This window comes from Podarcis bocagei (assembly GCF_964188305.1).
Source record: "Podarcis bocagei genome assembly, chromosome: 13".
Taxonomy (NCBI): Eukaryota; Metazoa; Chordata; class Lepidosauria; order Squamata; family Lacertidae; genus Podarcis; species Podarcis bocagei.
Window position 1 is genome coordinate 27,141,064 of NC_138138.1, and position 12,739 is coordinate 27,153,802.

The 12,739-nt window shown below is 45.4% G+C and overlaps 1 protein-coding gene and 1 long non-coding RNA gene across 3 annotated transcripts in view; both read right to left on the reverse strand.

Annotated features, from left to right (window-relative positions):
• The window catches only part of RARA (retinoic acid receptor alpha), a 191,530-nt gene that overhangs the window by 144,541 nt on the left and 34,250 nt on the right, over window positions 1-12,739 (reverse strand). The gene's annotated exons all lie outside the window — the stretch shown is intronic.
• Window positions 9,068-10,381, reverse strand: LOC308572770. Its single transcript, XR_014001862.1, has 3 exons — window positions 10,311-10,381; window positions 10,182-10,267; window positions 9,068-10,133 (listed from the first exon to the last, which is right to left on the reverse strand). It is a non-coding gene; the product is annotated as an uncharacterized lncRNA (long non-coding RNA).

A 12,739-nucleotide genomic window follows, 5' to 3' on the forward strand; every position in this document is an offset into this window, starting at 1 on the left:
AATTAAAACAGATTGGAACAAATACAAATTTAAGGTTGATACATTCCAATTTTGTAGAGAAAATAAATTATATCTGAGTAAACAAAATCTTTTGTCTAAAGCTGCAGGCATTTTAGACACGCTGTTTAAGCGGCTTTCAGTCATCTAAAAAGAAAAAAACTCAGCTTGAATGCTGGATTTATGACAAGCAGATCACTTCACCCGAATACATGATTAAGTAAACATATCTCTTTAGTCTGAAGACTTTACTCTGATTTTTCCTAATCACGGGGAGGGGAAGTATACTATGCAAGATGCTTAAAACACAAACCCTGGGAATCTTATATGTCAAAAAGTATATATTTGCAACCGTAACAGCAAGGAACTTGCTTTCTTTTTTAAATAAACGAAATCTAAGATTCTCAGGAAATTGAAGTTTGTGTCAGATGCTACATTCCATGCTATTGCTGTGTTTCACAGAATCTCTCTCTCTCTCTCTCTCTCTCTCTCTCTCTCTCTCTCTCTCTCTCTCTCTCCCACACACACACACACACACCCTCCATTCATCTATTTGCTTAAGCTATTCCACTTACTCTAGAGGAGAAAGGTAGGTTGCAGCTCCACCCTCTGATCAATGGAAAGCTTCTGAGGTTTCGCCAGGCATTGCACCCAAAGCAAAGCCCATCTCTGCAGTCAACAGTGTTTGAAAGCAGGGATAGGGAGGACCTAGTGCTCCCATGTTGTTGGACTACAACTCCCATCATCCATTGCCACTGGTCACACAGGCTGGGGCAGATGGAAGGAGAAGTCCAGTAACATCTGGAGGACCACATCGCTGCAGTGAGGTCCTTCCTGCTCATTAAAATGGAGGCCTATACCAGGCATAGGCAAACGCAGCCCTCCAGATGTTTTGGGACTACAACTCTCATCATCCCTAGCTAACAGGTCCAGTGGGTCAGGGATGATGGGAACTGTAGTCCCAAAACATCTGGAGGGCCAAGTTTGCCTATGCCTGGCCTACACAGTCGTACCTTGGAAGTTGAATTGAATCTGTTCCGGAAGTCTGTTCTACTTCCAAAACGTTTGAAAACCAAAGTGCAGGAAGCTCCTGCAGCCAAACAGAAGCCGCGTCGGACATTTGGCTTCCCAAAGAACATTAGAAAACCAGAACAGTCACTTCTGGGTTTTGATCGTTTGGGAGCCAAAACGTTCGAGAACTAGGCTGTTCGACTTCCAAGGTGCGACTGTATATTGATACAAGACTGCAGTTTTTAGAGGTGCAAATTTAAGAGGCCTGGTCCTTGCAGAAGTTAATGTTTTGACAAGCCGTTAGGGTAGGACAGAGTTCTTCCATCTCTCTCTCTCTCTCCCATCAACTCCACCTCACACAGAACTGCTTCCCCATCAGGTCAAGCCACCACCCTGCCTGAGTTCCCTCTCCAGCCGATTCCTAGAGAGAGATCAATAGAGCTGCATACACAGTCATACAGGTGTCAGCCACAGCCCTAGCTGTGAAAGTCCCAGGGGGAAAAGACAGGGTGGGAGCTGGGAAGTAAATTACACTTGTGTATTAGTCTCCAGGCGAAATTCCTATGCCAGGGAACAGGCAGGGGTGCCACTTTCCTGAGAATCCAATAAACTGGAGGTGGAGTGGAGGGGAAGAGAGTCATTCGCAAACAGCAGCAAACCTGCACACAAACTCTCTCATGCATATTTTCCCTTCTCATTGTCTTTTCTTTTTCTTTTTTAAAAAAAGGCAGGGGAGGAGAAAAGCAGATAGAATTCGCAAGCTGATCTGGCTACTTTCCTAGATCAAGAGACACCAACATGATTTGCTCCACTCACGAGCTTTTTCCTTTCCTTTAACATGGAATATATTTGAAAACGAAATTTAAAATACAAGCAGGGGATAAAAGGAATGCATGTGCATAACAATACAACAAGATTTCTAATCAAGAAATCACTGAGTACTCAGTGATGGTTAAAAATTTAATCAGAACTTATTAGGCAGTTCACAGACCAATGAATTATCAATTTTGGGGAGCAGAGCAAGGGTTTTACTCCTCTTCCGTTTCTGTTGTTTGCTTTACACAAAGCAATACAAACAACGCTATGTATTTAAGCCGGAGTTTCTCAAGGACAAATATCTCACTCCTCCACTTGTCTAGGCACGGGAGAATACCCTTGTGTTGACATCCCGTGATGCTGATACAGGGATTTCCCAGAGTTCCCCTTTGCTCTGTATTTTCAGATGGGGGTTCCCAAACATTCCCCTCCACTGTCCACATGAACATTCCTGAGTCTCTTGGAGGACTATGTTACATTCCCCACCACCACCACCTGTTGTAGCAATTGCAATGCACTGTGCTAGGCACAGCATGAGTTCCAATTGCCTTTTTATTGCTTCTTATACAGAAAGCTTGGAACTTGGAGGTGGGGCGGGGATTAAGTTGCAGGGATTTCACCTGAAGCCAAAGTCGTGTATTGTCAAAACACATTGGGTGCAATGGCAGGTGAGATTGCTGATGTCTTTTTTTCCTAGACGTTCACCCCCTTTTCACCTTTTTAAAATAAAAAATAAAAAAAATTACCAAGCGCCTATGCACAAGTAAAATGCGTGGAAGTTGCAGGCTGAACTGTATGTTGCTGAATTACCATTTGAATCTGATAGGATTCAAAATTCTGTGTTTTTCACATGGGGACTACCCAAATGAAATTCACAGACCATAGCTGGGAACCCCCTAAACTGTTCTAGAAGTCATCTTTCCCCCTAGAACTGGGCAGCCCACACTTGAGAAGAGCGGTGGAGAATACCCTACTCCAGACTCTTGTAGCCTGGTGCCCCCCCTACATCCCTTGCCTTCCCACCCACCCCTTGACATTGACCATGCTGGCAGGGGGCTGGCAGGAGTTGTGGTCTGGAGGGCACCAGGTTGGGGAAAGCTGTCCTACTCAAACAACAAAGAAACCTGTCTAAGTCAGGAAACAAACGGCTTTTAAGAACTGTGGGATCTGGCCCTCTTAAACACAACCCTACTCTTTTGCTCATTTTCAACGAACAGCGGCCTCAATAAGATCATTAGCCCATCTTAAGCCTAGCCAGCAATCGCCAGCAGCACCAGAGGTCAGAAAATCTAGTCAACTGCCAGGAAACTTTGTTAAATGGTCCACCTGCCAGGAAGCAACGCCACCACCTTGGTTCTCACTTGGCAAGGGGACTGGCCTGAACAGAAGCATTATTAATTACCATATTTTTCCATGTATAAGACGTCCCTATGTATAAGACACCCCCTATTTTAAACCTAGTCTTATACATGGAAAAATGTGGTAATTAAATTTGTTAGCTGCTTTATCTTGCCCAGGGCAACCCAAAGCAACTCCCTCCAACTAAGCCAAGGCCTGTGCCACTGGTAATGGCCACCTCAGTCACTGTGTGGAGAGGTGGGATATAAATCTATTAAATAAATATGCTAGCCACGGAAGTTTTGCAATGGCACCAGAGTGCTCAGGGCACAATGCAACATGACCAGGCTCACACTATTGCCAGTCTTGCAGAAGGCTAAAATGCATCCACCAAGGTCTCTTGTGATGCTCTCTTGGCTTGCAATTTCTTCCACTCCACTATTAGATGTAGGGGCTTTTTAGACCATGTTGTCCAAACACCCCACCCCAAGCTGGAGACAGCGCTGTTGGCAGGGTGAATCCAGGCCGGGTCTGGTTTTCAGCACATCTCCACTAGTTTGCAGTGGTGTGCTTGAAAGTCAAATTAAGGGGCAAGGGCATACTTAAAATCAGCTTGGCCATGGGCAGAGGCGGCTAAAAGTCAGTGCGGGCTTTTTTCCTGGAAAGTGGCACATGCTGAAACAATGGCACAAAACCACTTTCACTTAAGACAGCCAAACAAAGCATTAACACTCTCCCTGTCTTGGATTGTCCAAGGAGCGGATTGACCAGAGCTATTAACAATTAACACTTCCTACACCACCACAGTCACACGGCATCCTTTCCCAACTCCCTGTTGCCATCAGGCCTGGAAGTGCCAGGCAGGTACCCAGCCAAGGGCTGGGAAAGGCCTCCGCTAAAGAGACCATGACGTCAGGACTCCGCTATTCTTAGCTCGCCCCTTGTGCAAAGAGTCGCAGACGCTGACCTTCAGTCCCAGTTCCCAGTGCCAGCCATTTTCCTTGCCTGCCTACAGACCCAGGGACCTGGAACGGCACTTTCCCCAGACTGATGGAAGAGCTGGGTGGGCTCCGCACAACTAACACAGGGAAGAGAACCCAGGAATTCTACTGCCCCGTTCAGAGAGCTCCATAACCCCACTTGAGTCAAGCCAGGGGCTTTCATCCCCTTTCCAGGCAAATTCACAGTGGCGAGGTGCCTTTTATCGGGAACAGTATTTAAGAAGGCAAAAAACCAACAGCAAAAGCTTTCCTCGCTCTCACTGTCTCATGGTTTCAAGGCAGACCACAAAACCACAAGGTGGGGATCGCCCATCATCGCCTCAACTGACCCACTGAGAACTCAACGAGTTGTGCTGGGTGCGTTGCACAGCTGGGTAGTTGACAACACCGGAGATTGTGCAAAGCACCAACCTGCTTACATGCAGCAGAGAGCGCCAAGTCGTCCTGCCCCTTCTCTTCCGCTGAGGCCCAAGGCCCATGCGCACACACACTCCCCAAGGGCACCCAACAAGTGTTCCTTTTCGTTGTTGTCGCTGTAGCCCTATCAACAGACAGCTGCAAAGGCAATAGCTGTTTTGAGTGTATTTGTGCATGTGTTTCGGTGTGAGTTTTTTTTATTTTTAAAAAGGGAAGTAACCAATTGCTTTCCCTGTTGTAATGGCTATTGTAGTTCAAAAGCAATCACCGAAGTCCCCAGTTCTGCAAAAGAAGTCAGCTTAGGGATGGAGAAACTGCAAACCTCCAGATGTTTGTAAGGCTCTGACTCAGGGGTGATGGGAGTTGAAGCAAAACAACATGGGGGGGGGGGACGACACACTCCCCATCCCTGATGTAGTGGAAGCAAGTGAGGCATTAGGCTTCCTATTTTTAAAATCCCAGAGATGGGGGAAATGAGTAAAAGCAGAATACAACTGATCTGAAAGCACGCAGAACTTTGGACTCCATTCACAGCTGCAGAGGTCCAATGCCACAAAATGGGAAGGCAGGGACCTGTCTGGGTCTTTGAAGGGGCTTGGACCAATCTGGTTATTCCCTCCCCCACCCCCTTACCGCCATAGCTCAGTCGGTAGAGCATGAGACTCAAAGGTTCCTGCACTGTAGGGGGTTGGGCTAGATGACTCTCGGGTCCCTTCCAACTCTACAATTCTATGAACCCTTGGAAGCCTTGTAAGAAGCTGCTGCTGCAGGAGAGGGAACTGTGAGCAACATCAAGGGAGGGGTTTTTCTAGGACCAAGGTGAAACTGTAAAACTCCCCTGTTGTGTTTGCTATTGGATGCTAGGTGCTGTTTATGTTATCTTGCTATATTTATAATTCTGAAATGTTGTTTTTTGGTATGCTATTATATTTGTTATTGCATTAATTTGCTGTTATTGCGAAACTGTTTTTGCACCACTTGGGTTTCGAAATGCATTCCCGTTTCCTTTGCCGTAAGCCGCTTTGAGCATATTTATTTCTGGAAAAGCAGCATACAAATAAAACGAATTAATTTCCTGCTCCTCCAAGTTTAAAAGCAGGGATGGGAAGCCTCTGGTACTGCAGGTGTTGTTGGCTCCCAATCTTCCATTGGTCCCAGCCAGCATTAAAAGCCAAGAAAGTTTTCACTGGTGCTCCTTGGCAGGTGACCCAAACTCTGAGCATTCTTTTTTGGGGGCGGGGAGTAAGTCTCTAGTCCACATGAAAAGAAAGTTATGAAGCAAAATGTGCAGGTACCTTCAAAATGAAATGAGAGTGAGAGTGGTGTGTCCACCTTGTATATATTTCCCGGTATGCAGGAATGGTACCTGTTGCTGTTATCGACAGAAACAGCATCAGGATGTCTCTGTGTGTGGTCCAAAAAGGCTGGCAACCCTTGATCTAAGCAAACAGAAGAATGGGCAACTCAGATGAAATGTAAGCTCAGCATGGACCAACCCATGCTCCGCAGAACAGAGGAGACAGCAAGAGAATCAGCTTCCAGGAGCAGCACAGAGAAGAGACCTCATTCCAACAAATCCCACAGGATGTATTGAAAAATGCACAAAAGTATACCTGGAGCTACAGGATCTAGAAGGCCTAGGGTAGTGATGGCCAAACTTGGCCCTCCAGCTGTTTTGGGACTGCAACTCCCATCATCCCTAGCTAACAGGACCAGTGGTCAGGGATGGTGGGAATTGTAGTCCCAAAACAGCTGGAGGGCCAAGTTTGGCCATCACTGCCCTAGGAGGTCACCTCTGCTAAATACTCTTTCTTGGGCTTCGAGCAAGTCATTCCACTCTTTCCACCCTCAGTCTGTAAAATGGGAACAGCTACGATCTCCCACAGGCAGGTTTCAAAGAACATAAAAGGGCTTTGAAAAATGCTATTTTTATATTTTTAAAAAATCTGCATTTAGAACTTGGTTGACACATGCTTGGGATTGTTTTGAAACAGGCTAAATTAGAACAAGAAAATGGAAACCGTGTCAAGGAGAGATGTTGTTCCATTGTACCTTTCACAAACAAACAAACAAACAAATGATGGGAGCTCAATGCTGCTCTTATGCAACTGAGCCCCTGTTACAGACACTTGTGTGATGTATTGTCTTAATATTTTTAACACAAAAGGGCATGCTGAAAGAAATGCCCTATGAATTATGGCTTCTTCTTCCTTTTTAGTTCAAATGAAGATGAAAATTGCTTGAATCAAAAATTACGACCTTATTGGACCGTGGGGCTGCCCATCATGCTTTGACCATACTCTAATCCCACCTTCCCAACCTGGTGCTCTTTGTATGTTTTGGACCAGCATGGCCAGAGGGCACCAGGCTGTTCTAATCTGTCACCTTGCCCTATTGGGATGGATCCTTCAGGCAACTCAAATTTGGTCCATGTTAACAAAACTGGGGTCACTTTTAATATGTGCATACATATATTTTTTGCACACCCACAGGGGGTTTCTCCGCTTGGGTGAGTGATGCATCATGTGACCCAGAAGCTTGCAGAACTCAGCTGGCAACCACAATGAGCTCAGCCACAGATTTCAGGGCTTCAAGAAATTGAGGAAGTTGCCACACAGCAGCTGGCTCACAAGTTCAATGCTAATGGGAAGGAGACAGTATGTGACCTGTCCCCCAAGTAGAGACCCACATAATTATGCGAACAGCGTTTCAGTGGGTCCTCATTATTCAGAACTGGCTATGGGGTGGGGATTGCTGTGAATGGTTGGATAAATTCCTCAGGTGCCAGGTGTGGTTTTGCACCTGGCAGGGTCCAACTGCGACAACGTGGAGCTCTGTTCTGTGGGTGGCAGGTTGGCAAATGGCTGGGCCCTCCAGCTTTCTTAAGCAGAAGAGCTTTACTTATTGCATTTTTATCCCACCTTTTTCTCCCAGAAAGTACAACAACACCGTGAGGTAGATTAGGAGGCTGTGGCTGGCCCAAAGTTACTCAGTGAGCTTCATGACTGCGTGGGGATTTGAACCCTGGTCTCTCAGGTCCAAGTCGGACACTCCAACCACTACACCACACTGGCTTCGTACAGTAGTTCTGCTATGGGGCAGCTATATAAATTAAGTAGGTAAATAAATATGGAGAAAGCAAAATGCCACTTAGAGAAGGATCTGAAATATTTTCCTCACAGCTTGAACTTGTTTTATTCTGGATTGTTTAATTCGATGTTTTAATGTGTTGTAAACCGCTTTGAATTTCTTTAAAATATAAAGCGGCATAGAAATGAAATTAATAATAAATATCAGGGGGGGGGGGGACAGGGCCCAGACATTCTGTTGTGGCAGGTTTAAGGTGCCCTTTGGAGAATAGCTTCTATGAGTTTCTAACACTTCACCCAGCCCTTGAAGGAGCAGGTGTCATGATGTGTTTCAGTTCAAAGATGTCTTCATTTGATTGATGCTCTTTTCCATAGAAGGAGAAGGAGGAGGAGGAGGAGGAGGAGGAGGAGAAGTAGTGGTGGCAGCCGCACCAGCCTCAGTCTGCCCTCACCCAGTCCCCTGGGTCAGCTTACTTCTGCTTCTCTGCTTCCTTCTCCTCAATCTCCATGTTGTCCTTGCAGAACTCTGCAGGGAAGAGTAAGGGGACAAAACTAGAGTTCTCTGGCTCTGCTGCACATTGGCTCTGGCTCCCCCTATTGTTGGCCTCCAGGCATTCCGCCCCAATGGGCACCAACCACCACTGGCTTCCTCATGAAGGAACACTGTGTCATGATCCCCTACACTGGCAGAATGAAGAACAACAGCCTAGGTGGCCATGTTGCCCACTCTTCACATGGCAAGGCCTTTGGTGTAAATGTGGTCCAAGTCCAAGTCCGTTTCAAAGTTAAATAGCCTGAAGAAGGGAGAGCAGGAGGGGCCTTGAAGTTACCCATCAACAGTCAGCAACCAGTGAGTAAACCGAATTGGCTCATCACGGGCTTCCCTGCTGTGGTGAGATGCCCTGCATCTGTATTTAAATTGTGGTACTTATCTCTACATTATTTGATTTAGATTCACAGCCTAGATTTAATAGACTGCAAACTTAAGGGCCGGAACCACCTTAGTGTTGATTTTTGATTAAAAGGTAAGGTATAATGACACAAACAAACAAATTTGCACCCACATTAGCATATGCAAACTCCAGGCAAATCTGTGTCCTCTTTTTTGTGTGTGTCTGTGTGTGACAAATTTCCTCTTTGTTGAGGCAGCGTTAAGTGGCCACCCTCCTAGACACGGGTTTCCTGTCTCAACGAGAACCAAGCCACAGACATTGTTTTGAGTGTGCCACTCAGACGGGCAAAGCCCCCCTCTGCCATTTTTTTTAAAAAAATTACGGCACCTTTCGCTGTATCAGATTTCAGGGTGGTGTACAAAATATTTTTAAAAAAAGCAATTCAATAAAACACATTCACCAAAGTAAAAGCAGCCAATCAAACCTTTAAAAATAAAAAACTAGTAGCAATCCGACTGAAAATATTAAAATTCCTGTGTAAATAAAAAGGGATGTCTAAAAAAATAACCATGCTAGGCAAATCTCATTAAGAAAAGTGCATTCCACAGGTGTGGGTATTTCTGTGCCCCCCCTCCCCGCAAAAAGCCTTCACTGTTCTTTGTTGTTTCTTACCTCAAATGGGAGATGGGCTTCAGCAAATAATCTTATGAAACTGGCAGGTTGGCATGGGAGTAAAGTGCCTCCTAAACCAGGAACAGGGAAGATGTTGCTGGACTCCAATTCCCATCAGCCCCAGCCAGCAGGGCCAACGGTCAAGATATGACAGGAGCTGTAGTCCAACAACATATGGACGCCACCAGGTTCTGCACCCCTGTTCTGGAACCTCCCAAAGCTAAAGAAGAATTATTTCCCCTTACACTACACCCAAGCAGATGGAAGCGCCCAGAGGAACCTCACCACAAATCCCTATTTAAAGTCAGGGAAGCCCAACACATAGCTTATTCCTCTCACGGGTCCTACCTCATAGCTCTGCTCCTTACCTCACTGTTTACACTGCCTGCTCATTCATGGGGTATCCCCTTTCAGATCTGCATATGGGAGGGAACAGAGTAGTAAAGGTCCTAAGAGACAGGGCTGTCTCTGGAACAAACTACAAACAGAGAGGAACTTAGGGGTTCAGTCCCATTGCCTCTGTAGAGGAATTGTGGCCGACAGACAGCACCACCAGAAAGAGTCAGATTTCTGAATGCAAAACAGCGTCTCCCGGGACACATGGAGTTCTGCACTGGCAGGCAGAGATAAGCAGGTGTTATTTTGTTTTGTTTCTATTGATTTATTATTACATTTATATGCCACCTTTTCTCCAAGGAGCGCAAGGTGTTGTGTACACAACAGCCCTGTGATTTAAGTTCAGCTGAGAGGCAGTGGGTGGCCCAAGGTCACCCAGTGGCCAAATGGGGATTTGAACCTTGGTCTCCCAGGTCCTAGCCAGACGCTCTAATCACTACACCACACTGCCTTTCAATTCTTAAATGCAGCAATAGCCACATCATGATATTACACACACAATTCTTAAATGCAGCAATAGCCACATCATGATATTACACACACACACACACACAGAGTGGGATGTGGCAGGAGGGAACATCTGTTCAAGCGGGATCAAATAATAACCCAGTAGTACTTCATACAATGTCACGAAGACCTCTCACATGGCAAAAACAAACTTCATACAATGTCACGAAGACCTCCCACATGACAAAAACCAACCCCCACATATGAAGGCATTAACATGGGAATCTGTAGACACTTGCCCATGGACCTTCCTTCCAAAGGAGCCCAGGGAAGCAACCACACAGACAATAAAACACTTAAAACAACCACCATTCCAATCCAGATGCAGACTGGGAGAGATCTCTACTTAAAAGCATTGTTGGGAGAGGAAGGGTTTCAGAAGATGCCGAAAAGGCAACAGAGATGGCACTCATCTAATATTGAACAGGAGCGAATTCCCAAGGGAAGGTGCCACAACGCTGAAGGCCTGACTCCTATATTGTGCGGAACAGATATAGGTGATATCCTGATAAGATGGCACCTGCAAGGAGGCCCTTCACCTGCAGAGCACAGTGATCACAAAATACGACCAGGCTATAGGTGGACTTAGAATAAGACATGGGAAATCAAAGACTCAGTTCTCCACACCATGACAACACCCACTCTGGGGGAAACCACCTCGTCTCAGCCTAACCTGCCTTGTGACAAAGATAAGAGTATCACCTTGAGCTTCATGGAGGAAGGGCAGGGTTTAAACACACACACACCAAAAATAATTCCAACAAATACAATCTTCATGGAGAAATAGCAGACATCTACAGCTGGTTTTAAACCCCACTCCAACTAGCTCATATTGTAAGACCTGGTCCCACCCCCCCTTAAGCTGGCAGGGTTGTAAGGCACAAGGAACATATTTGCATATGTGGTGGGGATGTAAATTTGTACACAAGTTCTGGAAGCAGGTTGTAACAGAGATTAGTATTATTGTTGACAAGCAGGTCACCTTGGACACTAAGTTGTGCCTCTTACCCATTTTTGACAGTGCCAATGCTGACTTTACTTCTCAATAATTAATTCTGTACCTGTTGTTTTCCGCTCGCCTAGTGATCTCTCAAGGGTGCGAGGACACATCTTGTTAGTCTATGGATCTATGGTTTCAAAAAAGTCATGTTCATTGCCATTTCTGAAAAAATCCTGACGAATAAAACATGTGCCAGCAGGGGGGTTGGCAGACCCCTCCGACTTTGCTTTTGCTTGGGGGCCCGTTTGTGATTTATATAACCAATATCACTAAATTTGAGTTTATTTGGCTACATTCGTTATTATTTGGTATGTTTGGTACAAATGTGAACCTTGTATTTCACCAGAGAATATATTTTACACCACTTATTCTTTTTCAAGCTTTGTACAATTATTATTAAATTATGATATTGTAATTTTATTCTCCCTGCTTTTATGACTTCATTATTATCTTTAGCTTGGTGTTTTTGTCTGTTTGTTTGAATAAAAATTAGAAAAAGAGGGGAGGGGATAGAGATGCTGCACCCAGGAAGCCGGTGGCACATAAACAACCCTGCGAGTTGGGAAGCATAGCTCTGTGAAGGGTAAACTATAGTTCCCAGGATTCTTTGCGGGGATGCAATGTACAGTGGTACCTCAGGTTACAACACCTCAGGTTACAGACTCCGCTAACCCAGAAGTAGTACCTTGGGTGAAGAACTTTTACCTCAGGATGAGAACAGAAATTGTGCACTGGCGGCACAGCGGCAGCAGGAGGCCCCATTAGCTAAAGTGGTACCTCAGGTTAAGAACGGTTTCAGGTTAAGAACGGACCTCCAGAACAAATTAAGTTCATAACCAGAGGTACCACTGTACTTTAAATGTTAGCCGTATACGCAGCCCTATATGATCTTCTGGCACTGGGTCTTCTGGAAAGAAGTTGTGGACCTCTCTTCCCAATAATATCCTTTACACACAATCAAACTTGTCAGACAAGCAATAGGAAGTGTTTCTTCATACAGCGTATAATTAATTAGCTGATGGATTTTATTGCCACAACATACGAAGGCCACAAACTAACACGCCTTTTAGAAAAATGAGGATTAGACAAAATCATGGAAGAAAGTGGCTTCTTCTATTTTTCTAGAGGACATTCCCAATTTGGTTTGTGTTTCTGTGCAGCCTGGGCAGGCTTGTATTTTCACACTCTACTCCTATGCCTCCCGTGAAAGCTGAAAATGGAACATCCAACTTTAGGAGCACTATTTCTCTGATTAAAAGGCATCAGGAACAAACAGGAATGGCCATCTCAGTCTTGCCTTCCTCGTGAGCTCCCTCGAGGAGTATCTGGCTATTAGCCACACCATTGGAAGCAAGAGTGCTTGACTCACTAGACGAACCTTTGATACCAGTCCACAAGGCTGTTTTGATGGCCTCATGTTCTTTGTTTGCCTTTATGGTATGAACCAAGTGCATAGCTGGCATAAATTGAGAGCATTTTACTCAAATGATCCCACAAGGTCACACAGCACAACACATAAGGAGCTGGTTTCTTTTGCAATCTCAGAAGGGATTATGAGGAAGTAAGCCCCACTGATTCGAAAGGCACTTGCTTCCCCACTGG